Raw genomic sequence first — 26125 nt, 5'->3', positions numbered from 1 at the left:
AATTCTACATTTCGTCCATATATCAGGGTGCTTCCACCTCAATAACATAACAGGATAATTTAGAGGAATGTCACAGAGTTGGCTATATGTTAATAAGTGATATTTCACTATCACTCTTTTCCTCTGTTATTTTGTTTCATCAGATTCCCACAAGTCCCTAGAAATAATTTCTTTCAAAGCTTAGAGCAGGGGTCCCCAACCCCCAAGCCATGGACCAACACTAATCTGCAGCCAGCCAGGAACTGGGCCGTGCAAGTGAGTGAAGCCCCATCCACGCACACATGGGATCCAGGCAGCACATGAAACCATGCCACCCCTCAGTCTGTGGGAAAACCACCCTCTATTGAACCGATCCCTCAGGCCCAAAAGGTTGGGGGGCACTGGCATAGAGACACACCAACAACACTCCACTTGTATAGCCTAGAGCTCCCAGCTAAAACCATTCAAAGAATTGTCTACAGCCCCTTTAGAGAATGACAATTCCCTTTCATAAACCCTTAGCTGGAAAGCCTTAATTTGCTAATAGAGAACCATTTAATCCAATACAGCTGCTACTTAAAAATAATAGAGCAGACCACAATAACAATGATCCTGCAGTATATCTAGATGCCAGTTCTGACCCCATATTTGCTGTGGTAATGCTATCACAGAATGTTATTATATTACATACATTAGGGGACAATATTTTTGCTCATTTACCAGTGCCATATATGCATTTTTCTCTCAGCAATTCTTCTATTAAATTTTATTTCAGACAATCCAACCAGTTTCTGCACAAATATTTTAGGGTTATCAAATGTACTCTAGAAAATCTGGATAGAAGTGAGATGGCAGTAGAGTTAGGGTTTTCTCTACCTCTTTGCAGCTATCTGATAGTTTTCCAGGTGTTTGCAGTCCTATCTTTGCCTTCCGCAAAAAGATAAATGGACACAAATTTGAAATTTCAAATGACAACATACTGAAACCAATAAGGGAATATTTTAATTTCCTGTGAAACTGTATCTCTATCTTCAAGGTAGCATCATGTGAAAAAGTGAACTACAAAAGATTTAAACAATGGAATTCAAGCTCACTTGAAAAGTCATTGCTATTCTCATGAATTGAATATGGACCAAGGCTTTTTGGCACACTAAATTCCTTCACTTCAATGCTAAAATATCCATGTCAATTATTATGACAATTTCATGTTTAGTCATTTCCAAATTGCATATTTCACTTCTCTTTTTATTACTTCCTCCTTCTCCTAACTGTAACCACAGCTGTGGGTATATACTATTTAGGGAATATAAATCTTGTGCAATAAGAGATGTTTTGGTCTTTAAGGGTCAGAAGATTCTTGACTGCTACAGGACTGAGAATGACCTATGCCACTATTTTATTTAATACAGCTCTTTAAAAAGTCTTGGTTTAGGGGAGTTTCTTGTTTCCCATCTAAATTCTGTAGAAGAATTCATGGCCTCTGGTGTTAGATTAAAGCTAACTGATACCTTAAACACAGTCTAACAATGGTGCCCCTTGTCTCTTCCATTACTTAACTGACAAGACATCATCAGAATTTTTTTCAGGCCATCCTATAATTATATTAAAACAAACTTAAAAAAATACATTTAACACTAAATAGTAAACAATATAAGCAGGATCATTACTTGTAACTAGGGCTATAAAAATTTTTTATTTAACATTTTAATGCATTTTTATTAAAATTGTAAAGGAAAATGCAAATAAAAAAAATTATTGAAAATTAAATTTGAGTGTGACAGGGAAAGAGTTAAGGGCATGATAACTAGGGGAAGAAGCGCTATGGCACGGGTGTCACTTTGCCATCACATGACGTTTCATGATGTTTTTTCCCTTCACGGACCTGGGGTGGGCATGGCCTGTGCATGACGCATCCGGCCCGTCAGTTTGACACGCGTGTTCTATGGTGCCTCACTTCCCTTGGTTAATGGTTAATCCAGGGCTGATGATCTCATTGAAGGACAGATGGGACAGTTTAGCTGTCTGCTAGATGGAATTTTTTTGCTTGGAGAACCAGAACAGGATGGAATTCAGGCGGATGAATTATAAGAGTGGAGATTCCAGAGAGCTGATAGTAGGTTGCTTGGATATTGATGATAGCCATGTGCAGGAAATTATGTGTTATCCCCAACCACTAGTCTACGTGAAAGTTGCCCATTTTTTTTTCTATTGGTGCACCTGTGATGCAAGGAAATAAGAAAATCAGCAGGTGAAAATTTTCCCATGCTACAAGAATCTTTCTTTATTAAATTCCTTCTTTATATAGAAACAAACTGAACTCATTTGTGCCTTTTCTGAAAAGATTTAGCAACCCTGTCTACTTTTTGATCTATTATTGTTATATCGTCTTTAGATAAATACTGATTTCTGAGTTCCAGCAGATGGTGCTCTGCAGTGTCTTACTTAATAATCTTTATTTATTAAGTAATTTATAAATTTATTTATTATTATTATATAATAAATAATCTTTATTTATTTTATTAAACCATTATATTATCCATTGCATTAAGTATCAATGATTAATCATTATTAAGCATCAATAGAAATGCAAAACAGAGAAAATCACTGCAAGTCACAATATAAACTCTGTAAATGAAAAAAAATTGTATTGTTTTGTTTTAAAGAAGGTGTATCCTTTTATTCTGCATAGGATTTCAAATCTCTAGGATTGCATCTTGATTTTAGTTCAATATTAACACCAATTTATTGGTAAAATACATATGTTATAAACTGTGTTTGAAAAATGCTGTTATTATCTTTGTGGCAATGTTTTAAGTATTACATGAATTCTCTGCTTTCATTAAGAATTCAGATTGTTGCTGCCCTGTTTTGGGAGCTCTAAGGTGAATGATATCCCTTGAATTTTTGTGCAACTGATTGATATTCCATCCACTTGTATTCATGTCTTTATTTTCTTATGCACTATTCTCTCCTGTGGTACCTTGAATATTTGAGCTCTTATAATTTGCAAAGTATCTAATTTTATAGGAAGAAGAATAAAAGTGATGGGAGAAAAGTGGGAGAGTCTGTACTGTGCACATAGATTAAAGAGAGAAGTATTTCTCCTTGACCCAGGGAAGTGCTCCTGCATGCTACGTTGGCTGCAGTTTAAAGAGCAGGCTGATTATCTCAAATACCAGGCCATCCTGGAACAGACTGAGTCACCCCCTCCGCCCTGTTCTCCCCAGTGGAATTAAGGGGATGCAGTCAGCAGCAGCTGCAGGGATAGCTAGAAGTGTTTCATTTGCGTCAGTTTGCAGTGGAGCTTGATGGGGCTGTTTTCAGGGTGCTTTTTAACTCTCTGTGACTGGCAGGTGCATGATGTCACAATGAGGTTAGCTATCTCGCAAAAAAGATGGGGAATGACATGGGAAGCAATTTAGGATTAACAAAGAGATATGGACATCAAAGCGCAAAGTGACAGCTCCGGTCACACTGCAGAGGCAGAGAAATGCAGGAATGCTTTTTATACACTTTCTGGAAAATTGTTTTCATTGCCCAGATAAACTATCTACAGAAAGGTCATGAAAAGTGCGAATCTAGGTAAGGCTAATGTTGATTTTGGTAGGTCTGATTGTTATGCTCATTTTAATTACATAACCTTTTATAGTACAGTAAATTAAAGGGAACCGTTAATTAGAAGGTTGAGGCACTGGGGAGGGTTTAAAATATATATAATTTTAAGGTTATAATCCTTATACAGCTTAAATGTACAATAATGGTTGGAATGGTGAACTTTACCTGTTACAGGTTTTCCTTTACTTTAGCACAGCTGAATTAAGGAGAGAGTTTGAATCCTGTGCAGGAGGCACATATATCTCTGAATCTTTTTTGGGGGGCAGGGGGGTGTCCCCGAGTCCCCACGATTGTGCTTGGCTCTCAAGCAATAAAATAACTTTCCAACTATTTTTAGTAGAAAACATAAAAACCCACTATTTAGGTTTAAAATTCCTTTAAAACCTAAGAAAAAAATAATCTGCCCCCAAAGTGGCAAAGGTTGACTGAGGCATCCAGGGTGTGCGTGGGTGTGTCCAAAAAGGCAAGATCATACACTCATGAATGCACAATTGAACCTCTCCCTTTTTTGAAGTGCGTCATGCACATTAAAAAGAGACATGCTTTGATTGCATGGTTGTGGCCACCATCCTGAATTTCTGCTTTTGACCTACACTATTGATTTTTTTTCCCCTCTCCCCCACACCCAAATGTGATTCCTGGCTACTGAAAAGTTGTGCATCTTGTCCTAAATAAGCAAATTTAGAATTGTAGTGCAAATGGTTTTTAGTCCAGTCCTTGGGGAAGGAAGTATTTTGTAGTGTTTGAAGAACTGAAATGCCTGTGATTGCCGTTTTAAACCCATTTGATGGGAATTATATTCCAACACATGTAGTCAAGCAAGGCCCTCTTAAACAATATTAATGATCCAGTCTTCTTTATTGTTTGTGTTTGTTTCAGTCTTAGAAAAAGATTAGTTGCTTATAAAATGGTGGATTTGTATCATGGTCCATAAAAGTAGGGAGAACATCTGCTTATCCATTGTCAGTCTTGTTTGGCTGCCATTTTGAGTACATCAGAAGTGCTATTCACCTATGTCACATAAATCAGCACCAGAGATTTTGTCAGGGATGTCCTCTGGTGTGCCATTACCAGTTGTTTAATATCTCTCAAAACAATTTAACCTTGCCATATTGAAACATATTGAAAGTTCTTTTCATTAACTATCATAGTGTCTGAGATCTAAAATCTTTTCTTATCTCGGGTTCAAATTTTGTTCTATTTCTTGATTCCATATGTATCCCATTAACTTTTTTAGAGCGCCAAGTTGAATTTAGACATATAAATGGAACTAAAAAGAAACCTCTTACCACTATTTTGAATGGGAACAAATTAATGTGATCTGCCAAAATAGATTCTACTGTGGCAGGAACTGGCAACAATGAATACATCCCACTGGCCTTTATCAAGCATTTAAATGATAAAATGTGTATTTCAGGAAGGTATGTCCAAAATGACACATGCTATAAGTCTGTACATCATTTATGAAGTGAACATTAGACTAACATTAGTCCACATGGTTGTGGACTGCTGGTAGCACACTATAAATTGCAGAGCAGAAAGACTATTTCTTACTGCTTGGATGGTGAGTTCTACATTGGTTCTATGGCTAGAATAGGACTTCAGTCTGCTGAAGAGAAGGTGAAAGGGGAATAAATTGGGCACTGAACTTGAGTCTTCCATCTCTAACACCATACACCAGTCATTAAATGACATATATCTAGAAATACAGATTCTTTGTCTCTGAAATCCTTTTCATTCCCATTTTTCAGAGAAGAAATTAAATTGACCCTATCAGCCATTGAATGATACGATCTGCTAAAAATGAGCCAGAACCTTCAGCATAAACTACTACATAAACTACTCAAAGTGGAGTAGCTACATTCTCAGGCAGGAGCACTTGGGAAAAATGTCTTCACATGGAAGACCTTCCTGTTCTTTGTGCCATTACTGTGGTCTAACAGGCACTGTCCTAAAAAGGGGTTAGTTTTCTTTTTATCTGGTTGCCTTGAGGACACCACATTGTAGTCTTGCGATTCAAAAGAACCAGGAGGATTTAAGACTGTTCATTTCGATTACCTCATTTCTTTAGTGTCAGGATGTCAAATTCTGTGATAGAATCAAAAGAAACCAACTACTGTTATCACTGAAGTGCAAGTGATGTAACATTTTATCTACCAGATAAGAATATCTTCTCTATCAGTTAAAACATGCTGCTGCCATCTCATCAATTTTTTTCTATAATTTTATTTAACCATCCCTGAAATGTTATTGCATGTTTTACTCTAACTTTTCAGTTAAATCATAAAAGAGAAGTTGACCTGATCTATGTGTTGTTCCTGCACATAAAAGGGGGAAGGGGGAAAGCAGATCAGAGTCTTCAGAAGAGAAAAATGGGACCCTGTCTAAATGCAGAGGCATAAATGTTAATGAAGAAATCGGTATGTTCAATGAAGAAGAAACTGAATTACAAAAAAGATAAGCAACTTGCATGAAAAATCAAGTGTTTTTCTGCATCTGTTGCAGTGGTGAAATCCAATTTTTTTTACTACCAGTTCTGTGGGCGTGGCTTGGTGGGTGTGGTTTGGCTTGGTGGGCATGTCAGGAGAAGGATACTGCAAAATCTCCATTCTCACCCTACTCCAGGGGAAGGATACTACAAAATCCCCATCCTTTCCCCACTCCTGGGGAAAGGATATTGCAAAATCTCCATTCCCACCCCACTCTGGGGCAAGCCAGAGGTGGTATTTGCCGGTTCTCCAAACTACTCAAAATTTCTGCTACCGGTTCTCCAGAACCTGTCAGAACCTGCTGGATTTCACACCTGATCTGTTGAATTGCTGGGCATTATTCTTAACTAACATAAAGTTGTGAAGAAATCCCTAAAGATAACACTGAGTTTTCTTATGCAATGTTTCTCAATCTTGGGCCCCTCAAGCACTTTGCATGACAAAGCAAATGTTTCTCTGCATCTGTTGAATGATTCACATTATTTATAGCTTGTTCTACTCCCACCTGGAGCACAAAGCCAGGTAGGTGAACTTGGGCCAGTTACATTTTCTTAAACCTAAGAAGGAGGCAATGGTAAATCATGTCTGAAAAAATCTTGCCAAGAAAAGAGATTTATACAGGCAATCTTCAAGATTGGACGTGATTAAGCAGAAGAAGAAAAAAAACAATTAACTCCTGAAAGCTCTGAAGAAATCAGCAAAGATAACATTTAAGCTTCTTGTGCAATTTTTCTCCAATCTAGGCACTTTATGGGTTGGGACTTAAACACCTCAAAAACTACTAGCTAACTTAAATTTTCATAGTACAATATTTCATCTGAGATTAATTTGGCTTTGAAGATTACTGTCAAATACTAGGACTGTCCATATCTTTAAATTCAAAGAGAAAAAGATGTTTCAGGGCATGCAGAGCCACAAACTGCAACTCCTTAAACAAAATGTGCTTTTTTCTGAAATTGCAACAAAATGATTGAATTCACCCATTGCTCTAAGCCAGTTTTGCTTAAGCTTGGTTTGTTGAATAACCACAACAAAATGGGGATGCAGATCATGCTAATTGTTAAGTTGGGTGAATGAGGACTCAGCAAGCCAGGCAGTGAGTGACAACAGCTCTTTATTGTAGGGTGAGAAACCAGCAGGGGAAACAGCTCCCTTTATATACCTTGCAGCTGTGGTGGTCAGCCAATCAGATGATGGTCAGTTAATTCAAACTGCCCTCCCAAAATCTACATACACAACACTCCTCCCCTCCCAGAAGTCACTTGGGGTGGACATTAGCATACGTAGTCCCTCAGGTGACCAGGGCGTGTCCGCACCCTAGTTGACCTGCGCAGTTCAGTCGGAGGTGTGGTGTCGAGCAGGTCGGAGGAACTCCCTGTTTCTCCCTGCTCCGCCAATGGAACCTCTGAAAATTCGTTGTGGGCGGTGACTTCTTCGGCTGACCGATTTTCTGCGATGGGGCGGCGCTGGATCTCGGGGCCGACAGCTAAATCCTCCGCTTGACTCAGGCTTGAGTTAGGTCTGGAGTTCAGTTGGTAGTTAGGGACCGGATTGTCGATGGTATCTTCTGTATCGGCGGTTAAACGCTTCCGTAATTGATCAATGTGCCATCGCCAAATCCTTCCATCTCCTATGTCTACCCTATAAGACTTGGGCCCGGTGACCTCCGTGATTGTTCCGGTTTCCCAGAGGGGCCCGTTCCCGTAATTTCTACTGAACACTGGCACCCCTACTGTAAACTCCCTAAGCCTTTTCTCTGCTTCTCTGAAGTTATCAGGGGAATAACTGGGGTGTAGCCTGTCTAGGACTCCTCGGAGCTTTCTCCCCATTAAGAGTTCTGCCGGGCTTCTGCCTGTGGCAGTGCATGGTGTGGCGTGTTGGGCCATTAAGAATTTGTCTATCCATTCCTGCCAGTCCCCTGGGCCTAGGCATGAGACGGCTTCCTTAGCCGTTCTCACAAATCTCTCCACCAATCCATTGCTAGCCGGATAAAACGGGGTTGATAGTACGTGTCTGATCCCCAACTCTGCTAGGTACCCCTCAAACTGCGTGGCCGTGAACTGGGGCCCGTTGTCTGAGACTAAGGTGTCCAGTAGGCCATGGGTGGCGAACAATTGCCTTAGCTCTCTAATGACGGCATCAGTGATAATGGTTTTCATGAGTCTGATCTCCAACCACTTTGAGAAAGCGTCCACGATGACCATGAACACCTGCCCATGGAATGGGCCCGCGAAATCTATATGGATCCTGGACCAGGTACCCTGGGGTCGTTCCCATTCCCTGACCGGTGCTGTGGGGGTGTCTAGCCTAGACTCCTGGCAGGGCTGGCACTTCCCCACCCACTCAGTGATGTCCTTATCCATTAGGGGCCACCAGACGTAACTCCTAGCTAACCCCTTCATCCTCACGATCCAGGGGTGCCCCTCATGCAACAGCTTCAACACCTTTTCCCTTAGGCAGAAGGGAACAATGACCTGATCGCCCCACAATAGACAACCCCCTTGCATTGTTAGTTCGCCCTTTTGGTTAGCAAAATGTTTCAATTCCCCGCCCTCAATCTTTTCCAGCCACCCCCTCGTGACCCAACTCATGACTTTCCTGATCACGTGGTCTCTGGTTGAAGCCCTTGCCACCTCTGCTGAAGTGATGGGCCCCTAGTCCAAGACGTCTATCAGCAGGACTGGAACTCTGGGTGTGGGGTCCTCTATCCTGTCCGGTAATGGGCAACGGCTGAGGGCGTCGGCATTGCCCATGCTCACCCCTGGTCGATGTACCAGGCAATAGGAGTAGGCTGCCAGGAAGATGGCCCAGCGTGTCATCCTGGGGGACAGGGCTGCCGGTGTGGGTCGGTCCCCTGCGATGAGATCCAGGAGGGGGCGACGGTCTGTGACGAGGTCAAAGTCTCTGCCGAACAAGTATTTGTGGAACTTCTTGACTCCTGAGACCGCGGCCAGGGCCTCCTTGTCAAGTTGACTGTAGTTCCTTTCGGCGGTTGAAGGAGTCTGGGAGTAGTAGGCGATGGGTGCCTCTAGACCATTCAGTAGTCTATGGCTCAGGACGGCCCCCACGCCGAATGGGGACACATCACAGACTAGAACTAGGGGAAGTGTAGAATTGTACTGAATTAGAAAAATCTTGGCCGACAGGAGTTTCTTTACAGCAGCAAATGCGGTAGCTTCAGTCTTCCCCCAAACCCATGTGGACTTTTTGGCCAATAGTCTGTGCAGGGGCTCCGCTACTGTTGCCTTGTCCTTTAGAAAAATTACATAAAAGTTCAATAGTCCCAGGAACACTTGAAGTTCCGCCTTGTCTTTGGGGGTGGGGGCCTCTTGGATCGCCCTAATCTTGCTCTCGGTGAGGTGTATGCCGGTTCCGTCTACCAGATACCCCAAGAATTCCACAGAAGGGACTGCGATCATGCACTTGTTGCGTTTGACCCTGAGTCCTGCACTTCTGAACTTCCCTAGGATTTGCCTCAGTCTCTCCCCCAGTTGCTGTTCATCTTCTGCGGTGAGAAGCACGTCATCAAAATACGGGACCACCCCGGGGATCCCCTGTAACAGTCGCTCCATGGTGCTCTGGAACAGTCCTGGAGCTATGCGAATTGGAGTCTGGTACACTTGAAGGCACCCCTATGTGTTACTATAGTCCTTGCCTCTGTGGTAGTGCCATCTACCGGCAACTGCTGATACGCCTGCGCAAGATCGAGTTTAGCAAAGATCTTGCCTGGCCCTAGGGAATGCAGTAAATGGTGTACGATCGGAACCGGGTAAGTGCTCTGTTGGAGGGCCTTATTGATCGTACACTTATAGTTCACACAGATGTGCACAGACCCGTCAGGCTTAATGGGGGTCACAATTGGGGTTTCCCATCGGGCATGATCGACTGGCACTAACACACCCTGCTTGATCAATTTGTCCACTTCCACATTGATCTTGGGCTTCAGGGCGAAAGGTACCCTCCTGGGTTTCAGCTGGATGGGGGCAATATTGGGGTCAAGGTTGAATGAAATAGGGGTCCCCATATACTTGCCGAGCCGCTTGTCGAACACGTCCTGGAACTCTTGCATCAGGTCGTCCTTCAGGGTGCTTCGCACGTTATGGACTCCGGTGAATTCCATGCCCAGGGCTCTGAACCAGTCCATGCCCAGAACGCTTGGGAGCTTTCCGCTGACCATGGTGAGGGGAAGCTTCTCCCGGAATTCCCTGTACTCCACCTGGAACTCGCTGATTCCTTCCACGGGGATGCGGTTCCCCTGGTAATCGCGCAGTCCCAGCCACTGGTGCCATAGTTGTCGTCTCTGGATTCTGGGGACAGCCTTCTTTAGTTTGTCCCAGGACATGATGGTAATTTGGGATCTGGTGTCGATCTCCATTACGCACTCATGCCCCTCAATGTTGACCGTCGTGTAGGTCTTCTCCCTGGGGGATGTGCAGGTCCGGCCAATTCGAATGGTGCAGGCCTCGAGCTCTTCGGGTTTCGTGCTCTTCCTGTAGCTGCCCTTCGGATTGGTTCTCGTTCGCTGCACCGTCTCTGATTGGCTAGCATTGCTCTGTGGCTTGTAATGGGGGTTCTGCTTTGCTCTGTAGACTCTAGCATGTGCCCCTTCTGCTCGCATTGCCGGCAAATGGCATCTTGGAACTTGCAGGTCTGGCACAGATGGGGTCCCCCACAATTGGCACAGGCATCTCGATGGCCTCGCCAGTCCTGCCAGTCCTGTTCGGTCCGGGAGACCTCCTGTCCGACTCTTCCTCGCTCCCCGTGCCTACGGTTTCCTGGTGAACCGGGGCTGACTTTTTTTTTTTTAATTTGATTTATATGCCGCCCTTCTCCGGAGACTCAGGGCGGCTTACAATGCGTTAAGCAATAGCCTTCATTCTTTTGTATATTTTATACAAAGTCAGCTTATTGCCCCCACAAACTGGGTCCTCATTTCACCTACCTTAGAAAGGATGGAAGGCTGAGTCAACCTTGAGCCTTGGAGAGATTCGAACCAGCAGAAATTGCAGGCAGCTGTGTTAATAACAGGGTGCACTAAACCACTGTACTATCAAGGCTTCGTGCTGTTCTGCTCTGCGCTGACCCTTGTAGTCTCTCGGCTGCCTTGGAGGAAGATTCGTGAGCCCTCGCCTTGTCCAGTGCGATGTGTAGTGTGAGATTTGTCTTTGCGAGCAACCTTCTCTGCAAGCGAATATCTCTCACTCCGCAGATTAGTTGCTCTAGCAGCATCTCATCGAGGTCTCGGTACTCGCACTGGTTTGCGGCCTTGCGCAGTGGACCAAGTTTGGTTCCGACAGGGCCTCGGCCATATTGAACACTTTGGGTCCACAATGGCTCAGGAACAGGGCTTTCTTCCGTACATTGGGTAGCCCCTGTAGGTCGCTGGCCACCAGGAAGCATTCGAAGTGGGACATGTAGGATCCCCACTTCTCTTCCGCGGGGTTGAAAGGTGCTGGCGGTACTTAGGCAGACATCGTTGGTAGATTGTCCAAGTACTCCATTCGCTCGCCTGGCTGGATTCGGGTTTTGCAGCTCTCTCGTTGGCTCGTGGCTTCAGCTCTTTCCGTGGCTTCTTGCCTCAAAATCCCACCTTCATCGCCAATGTTAAGTTGGGTGAATGAGGACTCAGTAAGCCAGGCAGTGAGTGACAACAGCTCTTTATTGTAGGGTGAGAACCTAGCAACTGACCAGAGGAAACAGCTCCCTTTATATACCTTGCAGCTGTGGTGGTCAGCCAATCAGCTGATGGTCAGTTAATTCAAACTGTCCGCCCAAAATCTACATACACAACACTAATGTAAAAACCATAGTTTACCAATCACAATAGCTGAATTCACAGAACCACACCATACAAACCCCATAGCAAATTAATAGATGGACTACAGTCTTGGGAAAGGGGAAAGTCCTCTCCCAGATTGTCTACTGAATATCACTGTCCTGGTTCCTCCCTTGCCTTTCTTTCCTTCCTTCCCTACCAGCAAAAACAAATCTTTCAGTTTTGATTTGAATTCTTATTTTAGTTTCAACATGGATTTGTATTCTTGTTTTTATGTTCCATTTCAGTGTTTGCTTTTTAATAATATATCTTTGGGGTGGGGTGGGGGGTCCCTAGGCTCATCCGATGCTTTTGTTTTGTCAGAGTGACACCATTGGGATTCAAGTACCATCTCTTTCACATGACATCAGATCTTGTGGCAGAACTGAGCAATGCCCCTTTTGTGTTTTGCCTGTTACTTTCCCCCTGCAAATGGCTCTGGCTGTCTTGAATACCCATCAACGTTTTTTTAAAAATGGGATATATCTCAAACACATAAATTCCCCTTGTCCACTCCCCTGCTGGGGTGGTGTCATTTTTTTCCAGTCCCCTTTTTGTTCTTTACTTTTCTGCTTAAATTTGAAACCAGAATGGCTACCATTACACAGTCTGGTTCCCACACTCAGTGATTGGTCCTCAAGTTAGAAGTAGAAATCTTCCTGATCTAACTAAAATATGTCTGTGATTATGAATATGAATTTTTAAGAGAGGAAGAAAAAATGTTATGCTAAAAGTGAGACAAAAAGCATATTATCATGAGTTCATTGCATAGCAAAATGCATATTATTATTAGTTCATTGGCATAGACAACCAGATGTTGAGACTAGATTTGGCATTGTCCATTTATGGAGTCCTTCTCAAGGACTTGGGATAGGCAGATATGAGTGTTTGATGGTGTTAAAAATATCGTTGCAGGATATAAGCTGTTCCAAGTAAAGCTACCTTCTGCAATTAACTGAATTTGGTGAATTTGTCAAAACTTGAATAGTGTTCACGTGGTGCTCCAGTTGTTTTGAGACTGTACCCAAGGCACCTATTACTATTGGTGCTACTTTTGCTTTCTTAGTCATTCTATTTCTATTTCAGGTCTTTATATTTTGTTATCTTCTCCAGGTTTGTTTTCTTCTAGTCTGCTGTCTCCAGATACTGCCACATCCACTATCCAGACTTTTTTTGTCTTTCTTATCACAATTGTTAAGTCTGGGGTGTTATGTGACAGGTGCCTTTTTGAATTCTAAAGTCTCAGAGCACTTTAGCTTCTTCATTTTCTATTACTTTCTCTATTTTGTGGTCTCACCACTTCTTGCTTGCAATGCACCATTGTTACTACTTTGTTGTGCCTTTGTTTGTACTCAGTTTGTGTGATCTTCTTGCTAACCAGGTAGTCCACTGTTTCTTCAGCTTCCTTTCAGCGATGACACTTGCTACCTGTTGCCGTCTTTTCAATTCTGGCTTTGTTGGCATTTGTTCTTAAGGCTTGGTCTTGTGCAGCTAGAATTAGCCCATCTGTCTCTTTCTTCAACTTTCCTGCTCTTAGCCATAGCCAGCCCTTGTTATCTTCTTTGCCTGATTTTTTAAAAAAAATGTACTAGTCATGCAATACTTTGTCTTCTCATGTCTCTTTTCTATTCATTTGTTTTTTCTTATGGGACAGTTTGATCTCCCCAGTACTCAGTACTCAATAAGCCTTCCTGCTATACTAACTTCAATGCATCTTTTTCACTTTCCTTCAGATATTCTTCCAATGCCCTTTTTTTTCCCTTATTCAATTGCCTGATGTACTTGCAACATTCCATGCCAACCCATTTTCCTTGGTAGGCAGAGTCTGTCCACATCACCGACAATACATCACTGTATTGTCCATGTATTGTCATTTTTCTCACATCCAATGCTTTTAATTCTGTTTGACTCCAGTTCACTATTCCAGCTGTGTATCTAACGACTGGAATTGCCCAGATGTTAATTGCCTTGATTTCCTCCTCTTACTCTCTTGATGTATTCACTTCCAACCCTTTTCTTGACTTCATTATGCTTGATGACCACTTGAAGGATGCCAAGGTATTTGTTTTTTTTAAAAAGTTTTTTATTGTGAAATATGATAATACAATTCAAACATTTCCGGTTCCGTGGTGTTAATACATATATACATGTTATTTACTTATATATTATTTACATGGTATTGCTTCCTTGCATTATATTTGCTTTGAAAGATATTACATATAATCATACACAATTCTTTATGATCATATATACATGTTATTTACTTATTGTTTACATATTCTTACATCCTTACTCAATTGCAGTTGATCCTACAAGTAGGAATACTCGATTCTATATAATCATTGTTAATTGATTATTAAATTAAACTTTATACTCCTCGAGCTTCACTTTTTGTTTCTTTTCTCTATCCACTCATATCCCACACGCTATAATATTCCGTGTTCTCTCTATTGTTAATTTATTCATTTCGGCGCACTCCAATATTTTCCTGATTACATGTTCTTCGGGTGGTAATTTTTTGTCTTTCCAATACTGCGCGAAAGAAATTCTTGCAGCTGTCGTTATGTGTGTAATTAAGTACCTCTTCTTTTTTTGCGTATTCTGTTTTCAGGATTCCCAGGAGAAAGATTTTTGGCTCAAAATCAATATTATCTCCTACTATTTCCGTAATCCATTTCCAAATCATCCTCCAGAATTTTTTTGCTTGGGTACAGGTCCACCAACAGTGGTAATAAGTACCTTGATGATGGCCGCATTTCCAGCAGTTCGGACTCGTATTAGGATAAATTTTGGCAATCCTAGCTGGTGCTAAATGCCACCTATAGAACATCTTATATTGATTTTCCTTATAGGTTACCGCCCTAGTCATTTTGAGGTTGCTGTTCCAAATTGAGTCCCATTCATTTAAATTTATGTTTTGTCTGATGTTTTTGGCCCATGCTATCATTGGGTCCTTGACCACCTCCTCTACCATGTCATAATCCAGCAGGTAATTGTATAATTTGGCTAGTATTTTATTATCAGTGCCCATCCAGATCTTATCGAATCCGTTAGTGCCTGTCTCTATGCCAAATTCCTCCTTGTCCTTTTTATAACGGGATTTTATTTGTGCATATGGCCACCAATCTATAGGATCTATAGGAATACCCTGTTCTTTCAGTTCTTCAATTGTTTTAAGGTTCCCTCCCCCATCTAATATCTCTTTATATTTAACCATTTTTCCCATTTCCAACACATTGGGATATATTATTGCCTTCATCGTGGAAAGCCATCTCGGAACTTTTGTGTATTGTTTTCGTCTTATTTCACCCCATGTCAGCATTAGTGTATCTCTTATTTTGAGTCTATGGAAGTATGTTCTAGTTCCAGTATCCCAGAGGTAAGCGTGCCAGCCCTTCTGAAGGTCGTGCCCTTCCACGGTCAGGAGTCTTTTATTTCCCAAGATTGCCCACTCCTTCAACCATACTAAATTTGCTGCTTTGTAGTAAGTCTCCCATATAGGGAGTCCGAAACCACCCCTATCCTTTTTGTCTTGCAAGTTTCTGATCACTATCCTTTGTTTCTTCCCCCAAATAAATTTTCTAATGATAGTATTAAGGTCCTGAATAGCTCAACAGATAGAGCTCTGTAATTTAACACCAGCTGTCTGCAATTAAAGTATGATCGAATCCCGCCAGGCTCAAGGTTGACTCAGCCTTCCATCCTTTCTAAGGTAGGTAAATTGAGGACCCAGTTTGTGGGGGCAATAAGCTGACTTTGTATAAATCTTCAAAAGTATGAAGGCTATTGCTTAACGTATTGTAAACCGCCCTGAGTCTCCGGAGAAGGGCGGCATATAAATCAAATTAAAAAAAAAAAAGTTCCGAGAAATTTTTTTTATCTATTTTGACTGGGACAGTTTGAAATAGGTACAGCAACTTGGGTAGTACACTCATCTTTGTTGCTGCAATCCTGCCTAGGAATCTGAAGTTTCTCCCATTTTTCTAAGTCCTGTTTGATATTCCTGATCTGGGGCACATAATTATCTTCCTTAAGGGCCGAGCACCTTGCCGATATCCATACACCCAGATACTTTACCTTCTTAACTATTTGAAGCCCCATTGATTCTTCCAGTGCTTTCTTTGGTCCTCAGTCATGTTTTTGGTCAACAATTTAGTTTTGGATTTGTTTAATTTGAAACCTGCTACCTCTCCATACTTACCCAGCTCTTCCAGTATTTTAACGCCTGTTTCCAATGGCTCCTCCATAATTAGTGCTACATCATCAGCGAATGCCTGGTTCTTATACATCTCCTTCCTAATTGTCAGTCCCTTAATTTGATTGTTATCTCTAATCCTTAGTAGTACTTCTAAAGCTAATATGAACAGAAGTGGTGATAGAGGGCATCCTTGTCTCACCCCCTTTCTAATTTGGAAGGTTTTTGTCAATTCTCCATTTAATAAAATATTAACTTTTGTTTTTCATAAATTGTAGTTATCATGTTTGCAAAATTTGATCCGAATCCCATCTTATTGATTTGTTGTTTCATGAACTCCCAATTCAGGTTATCAAACGCCTTCTGGCCGTCTAAAAAGACCAGTGCTATTTCTTTATCTGGGTGTTCCTCGTAATATTCAAGTACATCTAATACCATCCTTGTGTTGTTTCTTATCTGTCTCTCTGGGAGAAGTCCGTTTTGGTCACTATGTATTAAATTGTTCAGGATTATCTTTAATCTTCCTGCTATGATGCTCATATAAATCTTATAATCTGTATTAAGGAGGGAGATTGGTCTGTAATTTTTTATCAATTTTGAGTCCGCTCCTTCTTTCTGGAGGAGTGTAATAAATGCCTCTCTTCACGATTCCGGTATTTTGGATTTTGTCAAGGCCTCATTATACATTTCCAACAATTTTGTAGGAGAATTTCCTCTAAATCTGGATTTTTATATAATTCTCCTGGGAATCCGTCTGGGCCTGGTGATTTGTTCTTTTTGAGTTTAGAGATAGTCGTCTTTAATTCTGTCATTGTAATTTCTTTGTTGAGCATTTCTTTCTCCTCCTCCCCAATCAGTGGAAGCTTTTCTTCCGACAGGTATTGGTCCACTTTTTCTTTAGGAATTTCTTCTTCTTTATGTAGAGTAGCATAATATTCACGGATGATCTCTAATTTCTCTTCTTCTTTGTTAACAATGTGGCCCTCTGTATCTTCCAGCTGGTGAATAGTCCCTTTCTCTTTTTCTTTTTGTAATCTGTAGGACAGCCATCTACCCGGTTTATTGGCATTTTCGAAATAGTGTTGTTTGGTTTGTTTTATTTTGTATGCCAGTTCTTCCTGATCCATGATATTTAGTCTATGACGTATCAACATCCAATTTTCTTTAGCTCCCTCGTTGTCTGGGTTTTGCTGCACTTCCTTCTCTGCTTTCCCTAGTTCTTCCAACAGTGTCTTCTGTATCTCTCTTTTTTCTTTGTTCTTATGTGAACCATATGATATTGCCAGGCCCCTCAGAAATGCCTTCATTGCATCCCATATTATTCCTCGGGCCGTTGGTTCCTTTTCATTTTCTTCAAAGAATGATTTTAGTTCTCCCTTTACTTTCTCAATATTTTGCTTATCCCACAGGAATTGTGTATTTAGCCTCCATCTTATGTTTCTTCTCTTATACAGATTTTTCCATTTAATCTCTAGCGGGTTGTGGTCCGCCCTTATATTAGGTGTAATTTCAGCTGACATAATATCCATCCCAATATTTCTGCTTACCCACATCATGTCAATTCTTGACCATGATCTTTTTAGGGTTGGAGTAGAACATATATTGCCTCTTATATGGGTGCAGGGTTCGCCAAATGTCTACTAGATTAAATTCATCTACTAAATCGAAGAATGGTTTTGGCAGATTTTTCCTTTTTTTCTTTTGGCCTTTAGTGCTTTTATGATCCATGTCCGAATCTACTACTCCATTAAAGTCTCCAATTATACAGATGTTATTATTATTATCAATATTACTTATTTTTTCACGTACTTTTTTATAGAAATCTCCCAAATTTTTATTCGGGGCATATATAGCTATTAACAATATTGGGGAATTACCTCTCTTTGTTTCCACTACTAATATCCTTCCCTTCGGGTCAGCGTACTTTAATTCTGCTTTTATTTCCTTCTTAATATACAATGCCACACCTCTCTTTTTTTTCTCAGCTAAGAAAGTAAAAAGGTTTCCAAGTTTATTGTACTCCAGGTATTTTTCATTTTCTCTTTTTACATGCACCTCTTGGAGGCATATTATATCCGCATTTTGTTTAGCTAATTTTGTGGAAAAAAAATTCCTCTTTTTATTATCATTCAGACCATTGACGTTGATCAATATTAGTTTCCAATCTTCCAGGTATTTGTAATGATCATCTTCACCCAGACTGATTGTATTTCCTTAGGGGATCTTGATTCCTTCAATTTTCACTATTTTTCCCTGTTCGATATTGAGTGTGGCACATTTGTACAGTCTATCAATATTATTGTTCAGTATTGTTGATAGAGGAATCAGTACAATGACAAGGGAATCCAATGAAATATGGAGGGATGAGGATCTTGTGTGTGTGTGTCCACATGTATTTAATGTTCATCCTACCCCTGCTCCTTTTTAAACTTTTTACGGGGAGGGGGAAGTTCAGTGGTGAAATGCTACCGGTTTGCACTGTTTAGGGGGAACCGGTATGATAAAAACTACTGGTTCAGCCGAACCAGGAGTAAAAAAAAGCTACCGGTTCATCTGAACCGGTATTTCCGACGATCAGCTGTGCCGTGCAATTTAAAATCTCTAGAGAGGAGGAAATCTGCTTTCCAGTGCATCTAAATCGCACAGCACAGCTGATCCCCCCCTTGCTGCTCTACTTAACTTCCCAAGCCTCCTTTTGGTGCATACTGTGCATGCATGCGCACAAAGTGCATTTGGAGCACAGTGCGCATGTACACACAGCACACATTGGCGCACACTGTGCATGCGCATGTGCAACACGCTCTTGGTGCACAGAACACATGTGTGGCCAGCAAACTGGTGGCAGACTGGTTCAGATTTCACCCCTGGGGTGAGGTTATCTTAGCTTTCTCTTGCACCATGATTTCTACACTTCAGCTCTTGACACAGTGTTAAAAGGTTGACTTGTACACTCCAATCATTCATCTTGTTTAGACAATATAGTAAAGCCTATTAAATGGTCCATTTAGCTTTGGCTTATTTTTTATGTGAATGCAGCCAACTATTATTTGTCCAGTAAAGCATGATTGAATAAATTATGACATGGTGTGATAAGTGAATCCATCATTGTATTTTATTTCCTAAGACAGCCTTGTTTACTTACTGTATGTAGATTATCCAAACGTCATGTGTTTATCTGTGATTATACAATAAAAACTGGATAGTCAGGGGTAGCAATATCTCGTCTTTATCTAAATTTTTCTCTTCTCCTTTTCTTAAAAAATGGAGATTATGAAAGTTCCACTTCCTGGGTGGATGGTAAAGCATCAAGATCTCTAATTCAGCCCACTCTCTGTGCACTGACCTTCTCTGACTAACAGAGGCAGTGGACGTTCTCTTGAAAGAAAAAATGACCACTGTTGTTCAAGCTCCGAAAGTTCAAGATGTCAAATGGCAATAGGGCAAGTGAAAATAAAACATTTTCAAAAGATTGTTAGGAAATAAGAGGAAATCTCTATAGAAACCTATCACTGCTTGTCAGCTGCAATTTGTAACACAGTGGGGATTTGATGAATCCCAATGGGGATAATTTGAGTAGTTTTATTTTAAGACACCATTTAAATATATATTATGGCATTTAGAAGAAGGAGGGTAAAAAGGGACAATTATAACAGCAATACAATGTTCATGTGCAAGACATGGACCAAAGACAGAAATTCTGTCTATGTTGCCATCTGCTAGAGAGAGATGACACAATATATTGGAGTTTTATTTTAATAAAAGAAATAAAGGAAATTTTAATAAACTCAACAGGCTCAGTAATTCAATTTCAGATTTATTTCTGAAAAGGTTTTTTTTATGTAGAAACAAACTTTAGTTGATAACTATTGTAGATAGGCTGATAATTTATCAATATTTTCAGATTAGAGGTTTTAAAACAAAATTATGAAGCAAGGAGTCGGTTCATATAACATGTTTAATCTGGCTATAGATTTAAAGCATTTTCTGGGTTTGCATAATATATTCAATCATAAACCAACCTAACCTAAAGGACTGACATTATATACATTAATCCACAAAATAACCAAAGGTTAAAATTGACCAAGTGGATGCAGCCTTATAATTTCGTTGAAATGCCACAATAGTTTTTAGGGGCAACAAAGGTACTGATCAGGGGTGGGTTCTACTTACCTTTACTACCAGTTTGCAATGGGGCTGCGCACGCGCTTGCTTCGCATGTGCAGAAGCGTTCTGATGACATCGGGGTCGGTGGGCGGAGCCTCCTGCCGGTTTTACTATCAGTTCTATAGAACCGGTGCGAACCGGGAGCAACTCACCACTGGTACTGATGTAAGGGTTATAGCAGCTTTCCCCAACTAGGTGCCCACTATGTATATAATCCAGTGGTGAAATCCAAATTTTTTTACTACCGGTTCTGTGGGCGTGGCTTGGTGGGTGTGGCAGGGAAAGGATACTGCAAAATCTCCATTCCCACCCCACTCCAGGGGAAGGATAATGCAAAATCCCCATTCCCTCCCCATTCTGGGGCCAGCCAAAGGTGGTATTTGCCGGTTCTCTGAACTACTCAAAATTTCCGCTACTGGTTCTCCAAACTGCTCAAAATTTCCGCTACCGGTTCTTCAGAACCTGTCAGAACCTGCTGGATTTAACCCTGATATAATCCCAGGAAAATTATGGAAGTTGTAGTCTAATATACTAGGCTGAGAAGGGTGGGTTTTGTGTCAGTACTGAAAAAAGGTACCGGTTTGAGAGTGAATGTTCATTACTTGGAATTAATTCTCCCCTTTCTCCTTCCTTTTTTCCACCTCTCTATCATTGGCTATAAGCTATGAACATTCCCATGTCAAAACTCAGCTAAATAAAAGGACGATAGAAAATGTTAATACTTTTGACATCATTCAAGTTGTGGGAAAAGGTAGGGAATGCATCCAAACAATTTAAATAGACTGCCTTAAGGTTTGGGTGAGCAAGTGATAATAGAAATATAACTTAAGGAGCATGAGTTTGTTGCCAGATTAGATTTGAAGAGTTTGATGGGGCCCCAACTGAGTTTTCAATTTGCATCATGGAGATGCAGGGAGGTGGCATTGTATTGGAGGACATCAGTAGCAAGTGGCATGGATCAAGGGTTGGTGAAAAACTGGCATTATGCCTACCTTAATCCATGCGTGCCACTATATGGATTCTCTGAAACAGCTAATGAAATACTGGAGTATGATTGGGAGCTGAATATGAATGCTAGTTAAATCAAGGGCAATGGTACATCATGTACCATTGAGGGGCCACATTTCATAAAAGCTGGGTTTGCAAAACAAAACCCTGCAAGAAAAATATCCAGCTGAAAAGAAATCCTCTCCCCACAACAAGGGAGGGTTGCATAAGGAAATGCTGAAAAAAATGAGTGTTACTGCTATTCAATGACTGTTTAAAAAACAAAACAAAACACAAGCATTCCTTCTTTGGAGAACAGGAGGCTGACTTGCTCAGACATGACATAAACTGAAGCCATCATCTTCTTGACCTCTTCATCTATAGACAGTGCGGGAAGGCCATTTTGTTACTGTCATACCCTTCAGTCACTCAAGGGAGGCATGAGGCAGATTTTCCACTGGCGTCAAACGTGCATAGATTTATAACCTGAGGCTCATGAGAGCAGCTTAGGAAGAAACTGTTTTTAGATAACTGACATACCTAAGAAATCAACAAATATAGGTTTGGATACTGGAAGGTCAACAATTTCCTTAAGAGCGTGAGAAAATATTTTGTCCCTTCCACTGTGTGTTTGTGTTTATAGTATTTATATTGTATATACACAATTATTTCAGTTAGCAGAATATAGTGTGACCATTAACCCATTCTTTTCTGATAATAGAGCAGAAGAAAAGCCAAGAGTATTTTTGAGCCATTGCATCATCCAGACAGTGTACTGGATGTACAAATTAATGTCCTATTAAATTATATACTTCCATCTAATGTTGGAGCCATTAACTTTATTATTAATAGTTGCATGCAGTTGCATTTCAAATATATACAGGAGGCACAGATTCACAGCAACTAAGACGAACAAGACACTTTTTCCCTTTCATTTTCTAAGGGAAACCACAGCTTAGCTGCTAATCTGAGGCAAAATTAATTAAATAAATAGATCCATATATGCCAGATTATGAGGGTCCGGTGCTGTGCCCTCCTTAGGTTAGCAAATGAAATGAACTGCACTATCTTACTAGAAGCAGCTAATGAAATACAGGAAGATGAATTTATTTCTTCATTAGATTTCTTCTTCTTCTTCCAAATCCATCATTGGACGTTCATAGGATCATGTTGGCAATCCTATTTTTGTCAACAGCCATATGAAAAAGTGTTGCTGAGTTTTGTCCAAACCAGTCCCTTAGGTTTTGAAGCCATGATATTCTTCTTCTGCCTGGACCTCGTTTGCCTTCTATCTTCCCCTGGAGGATTAAGTGAAGGATGCCATATTTTTCTGGGTGTCGCATCACATGTCCAAAATATTCTAACTTTTGTTTTTTAATGGCTTTGATGATTTCCCTTTGCTTTTCCAGGTTTATCACCTCCTCATTTGTGATTTTGTTAAACCATCTTATACATAATAGCCATCTGTAAATCCACATTTCAAATGCTTCTAGTTTCTTCAAGTAGTTTTCTGTCAGAGACCAACTCTCTACTCCGTAGAGCAGGATAGAAAAGATGTAACACCTGACAAGCCTGATTTTCAGTTTTAGACTTATGTCATGACTGAAGAATTATATATTAGATTTATATCTTACCTTATTCTAGCTCTTGATTGCATCATTTACTACATCATCAATGAAGCATTCTAGATTGTGTCTGCAGCAAAAAAATATGTTGAAAAGAGGACAAATATTATTTTAAAACAGTTAAGGGCAATGTTAAACTGCATCCAACAGAATATGTCAAAAAAAGTCATTATTTACATAAGCATATCCATGCTGCTGTTAGGAAAATATAAGGATTAGCTAGGATGCTGCTTTTAGTCTTAAGAACATTTCCACAGAAGAGAGTTTCAATGACCTATTCAATTATTTTATTAACCCTAAATTAGATGCCAACATACCCTGAAGCCATGCCTGACCCATATTTAAGGTTTCTCTATTGTTTCTTTCTTCCTGACCTGGAAAATAAAAGGCTGATTTCAAGCTTTGTCAAAAAGATTTCTTAATTTAACACATTCTACTTACAGGATACTTTTAACATCCTCTTTTCTGAAATGTGGTCCTTCTGTTAAATGAAGTAAAATGAGTTCAGACTTTCCTCAACTCTCAATCTTTCTCCAAAGTCCTCTGAATTATTGCAGTGGAATGTGAATACACATTCAATAATTATGAAGGCTAGATTGGCAATTTTGCACCAGTTAAAAGTTAACTTCTGTTGCTGCTGACCACTGGTTTGGGTAAAACAAAGGGAGATATGTGTAGTTTTTAAATCTTCTTAAGAGACTTGGGTAGAACCCTCAGGCATGCATACAGAGAAGGCTATGTTCTTCTTGGCAAGCACTGTAATCAGATTACACATAAACCAAGCCAAAGTAAAATTTTGGAAATTCATCTAATTCAATAAGTTAAAATGGACTACAGTTACATGTTCTCAATCATACAGGTGAAACTCGAAAAATTCGAATATCGTGCAAAAGTTTATTTATTTCAGTAATGTAACTTAAAAGGTGAAACTAATAAATGAGATAGACTCATTACATGCAAAGCGAGATAGTTCAAGCCTTGATTTGTCATACTTTTGATGATTATGGCTTACAGCTCATGAAAACCCCAAATTCACAATCTCAGAAAATTAGAATATCGTGAAAAGGTTCAATATTCTTGGCTCAAAGTGTCCCACTCTAATCAGCTAATTAAGCCATAACACCTGCAAAGGGTTCCTGAGCCTTTAAATGGTCTCTCAGTCTGGTTCAGTAGGAATCATAATCATGGGAAAGACTGCTGACCTGACAGTTGTGCAGAAAACCATCATTGACACCCTCCATAAGGAGGGAAAGCTCAAAACGTAATTGCAAAAGAAGTTGGATGTTCCCAAATGCTGTATCAAAGCACATTAATAGAAAGTTATGTGGAAGGGAAAAGTGTGGAAGAAAAAGGTGCACAAGCAGCAGGGATGACCGCAGCCTGGAGAGGATTGTCAGGAAAAGGCCATTCAAAAGTGTTGGGTGTCAGTCCACAAGGAGTGGACTGAGGCTGGAGTCAGTGCATCAAGAGCCACCACACACAGACGGATCCTGGACATGGGCTTCAAATGTCGTATTCCTCTTATCAAGCTGCTCCTGAACAACAAACAACGTCAGAAGCGTCTTAGCTGGGCTAAATAAAAAAAGAACTGGTCTGTTGCTCAGTGGTCCAAAGTCTTCTTTTCTGATGAAAGCAACTTTTGCATCTCATTTGGAAACCAAGGACCCAGAGTCTGGAGAAAGAATGGAGAGGCACACACTGCAAGATGCTTGAAGTCCAGTGTGAAGTTTCCATAGTCTGTGTTGATTTGGGGAGCCATGTCATCTGCTGGTGTTGGTCCACTGTGCTTCATTAAATCCAGGGTCAACGCAGCCGTCTACCAAGAAATTTTGGAGCACTTCATGCTTCCTTCCGCAGACGAGCTTTATAGGGATGCTGACTTCATTTTCCAGCAGAACTTGGCACCTGCCCACACTGCCAAAAGTACCAAAACCTGGTTCAATGACCATGGGATTACTGTGCTTGATTGCCCAGCAAACTCGGCTGACCTGAACCCCATAGAGAATCTATGGGGCATTGCCAAGAGAAAGATGAGAGACATGAGACCGAACAATGCAGAAGAGCTGAAGGCCGCTATTGAAGCATCCTGGTCTTCCATAACACCTCAGCAGTGCCACAGGCTGATAGCATCCATGCCATGCCGCATTGAGGCAGTATTTGATGCAAAAGGGGCCCAAACCAAGTACTGAGCATGCTTATACTTTTCAGAGGTCCGATATTGTTCTAAGTACAATCCTTGTTTTATTGATTTCATGTAATATTCTAATTTTCTGAGATTGTGAATTTGAGGTTTTCATGAGCTATAAGCCATAATCATCAAAAGTATGACAAATCAAGGCTTGAACTATCTCGCTTTGCATGTAATGAGTCTATCTCATATATTAGTTTCACCTTTTAAGTTGCATTACTGAAATAAATGAACTTTTGCACGATATTCTATTTTTTGAGTTTCACCTGTATATCTCTATCCATCTTATCTATCTATCTATCCATCCATCTACCTACCTACATCTACACTGTGTGCACAATTATTAGGCAAGCTGTATTTTGGAGGATTAAGTTTATTATTGAACAATTACAGCGCTCTCGGTCAATCCAAAATGTTAATAAACCTCAAACTTGAATATTTAAGAAAGTAAAAGTGAGGTTATGGTTTTCTTAGGAGAATATCTATGTGTTCACAATTATTGGGCAAGTATTAGTGTGCAGAATTATTATGCAACTAAATGAAAAATTTCCCATCTCATTTATTTTCATCTGTTAAAGTGAGAATAATAAACAAACAATTCAAAATTAAACATTTCTGACAATTCAAAAAAAAATCTGTCAGTTTCTTTGATCTGTTGTTGATCAACTTTTTGTGCAGCAGCAACCACAGCCTCCCAGACACTATTCGGAGAGGTGTACTGTTGTCCTTCACCATAAATCTCCCAATTAAGAAGGGCTCACAAGTTCTCAATAGGGTTTAGGTCAGGTGAGGAAGGGGGCCAAGTCATTATTCTTTCATCTTTAAGGCCTTTAGTGGCTAGCCATGCAGTGGAGTACTTCGATGCATGCGATGGAACGTTATCCTGCATATAAAACATGGTCTTTTTGAAAGTTGCAGACTGTTTGTAACAAACCGTTTGATGGTTCTGTGATCATGCCCCAATATCTTAGCAATTTCAAGAGTGCTCCATCCCTCTGAAAGACTGTTTATAATTTTTGACTTTTCAGTCAGTTAAATCTCTTTTTTAGCCCATTTTGCCTGAGGAAA

At 40.5% G+C, this 26125-nt stretch overlaps 1 long non-coding RNA gene across 1 annotated transcript in view; it reads left to right on the top strand.

The window, feature by feature from the left end:
* The first annotated feature begins 3317 nt into the window (after window positions 1-3317).
* The window catches only part of LOC117669449 (uncharacterized), a 70586-nt gene continuing 47778 nt past the window's right edge, over window positions 3318-26125 (top strand). Inside the window, exon 1 of the long non-coding RNA XR_009623145.2 lies at window positions 3318-3561. This is a non-coding gene — a long non-coding RNA (uncharacterized LOC117669449). The remainder of the gene's footprint in view (window positions 3562-26125) is intronic.

The sequence above is a fragment of the Pantherophis guttatus genome, chromosome 5 (genome assembly GCF_059756535.1).
Source record: "Pantherophis guttatus breed Tessera chromosome 5, ASM5975653v1, whole genome shotgun sequence".
In the NCBI taxonomy this organism is placed as follows: Eukaryota; Metazoa; Chordata; class Lepidosauria; order Squamata; family Colubridae; genus Pantherophis; species Pantherophis guttatus.
Note: the sequence above shows the minus strand (reverse complement) of the source record. Positions and strands in the feature narration are given on the sequence as shown.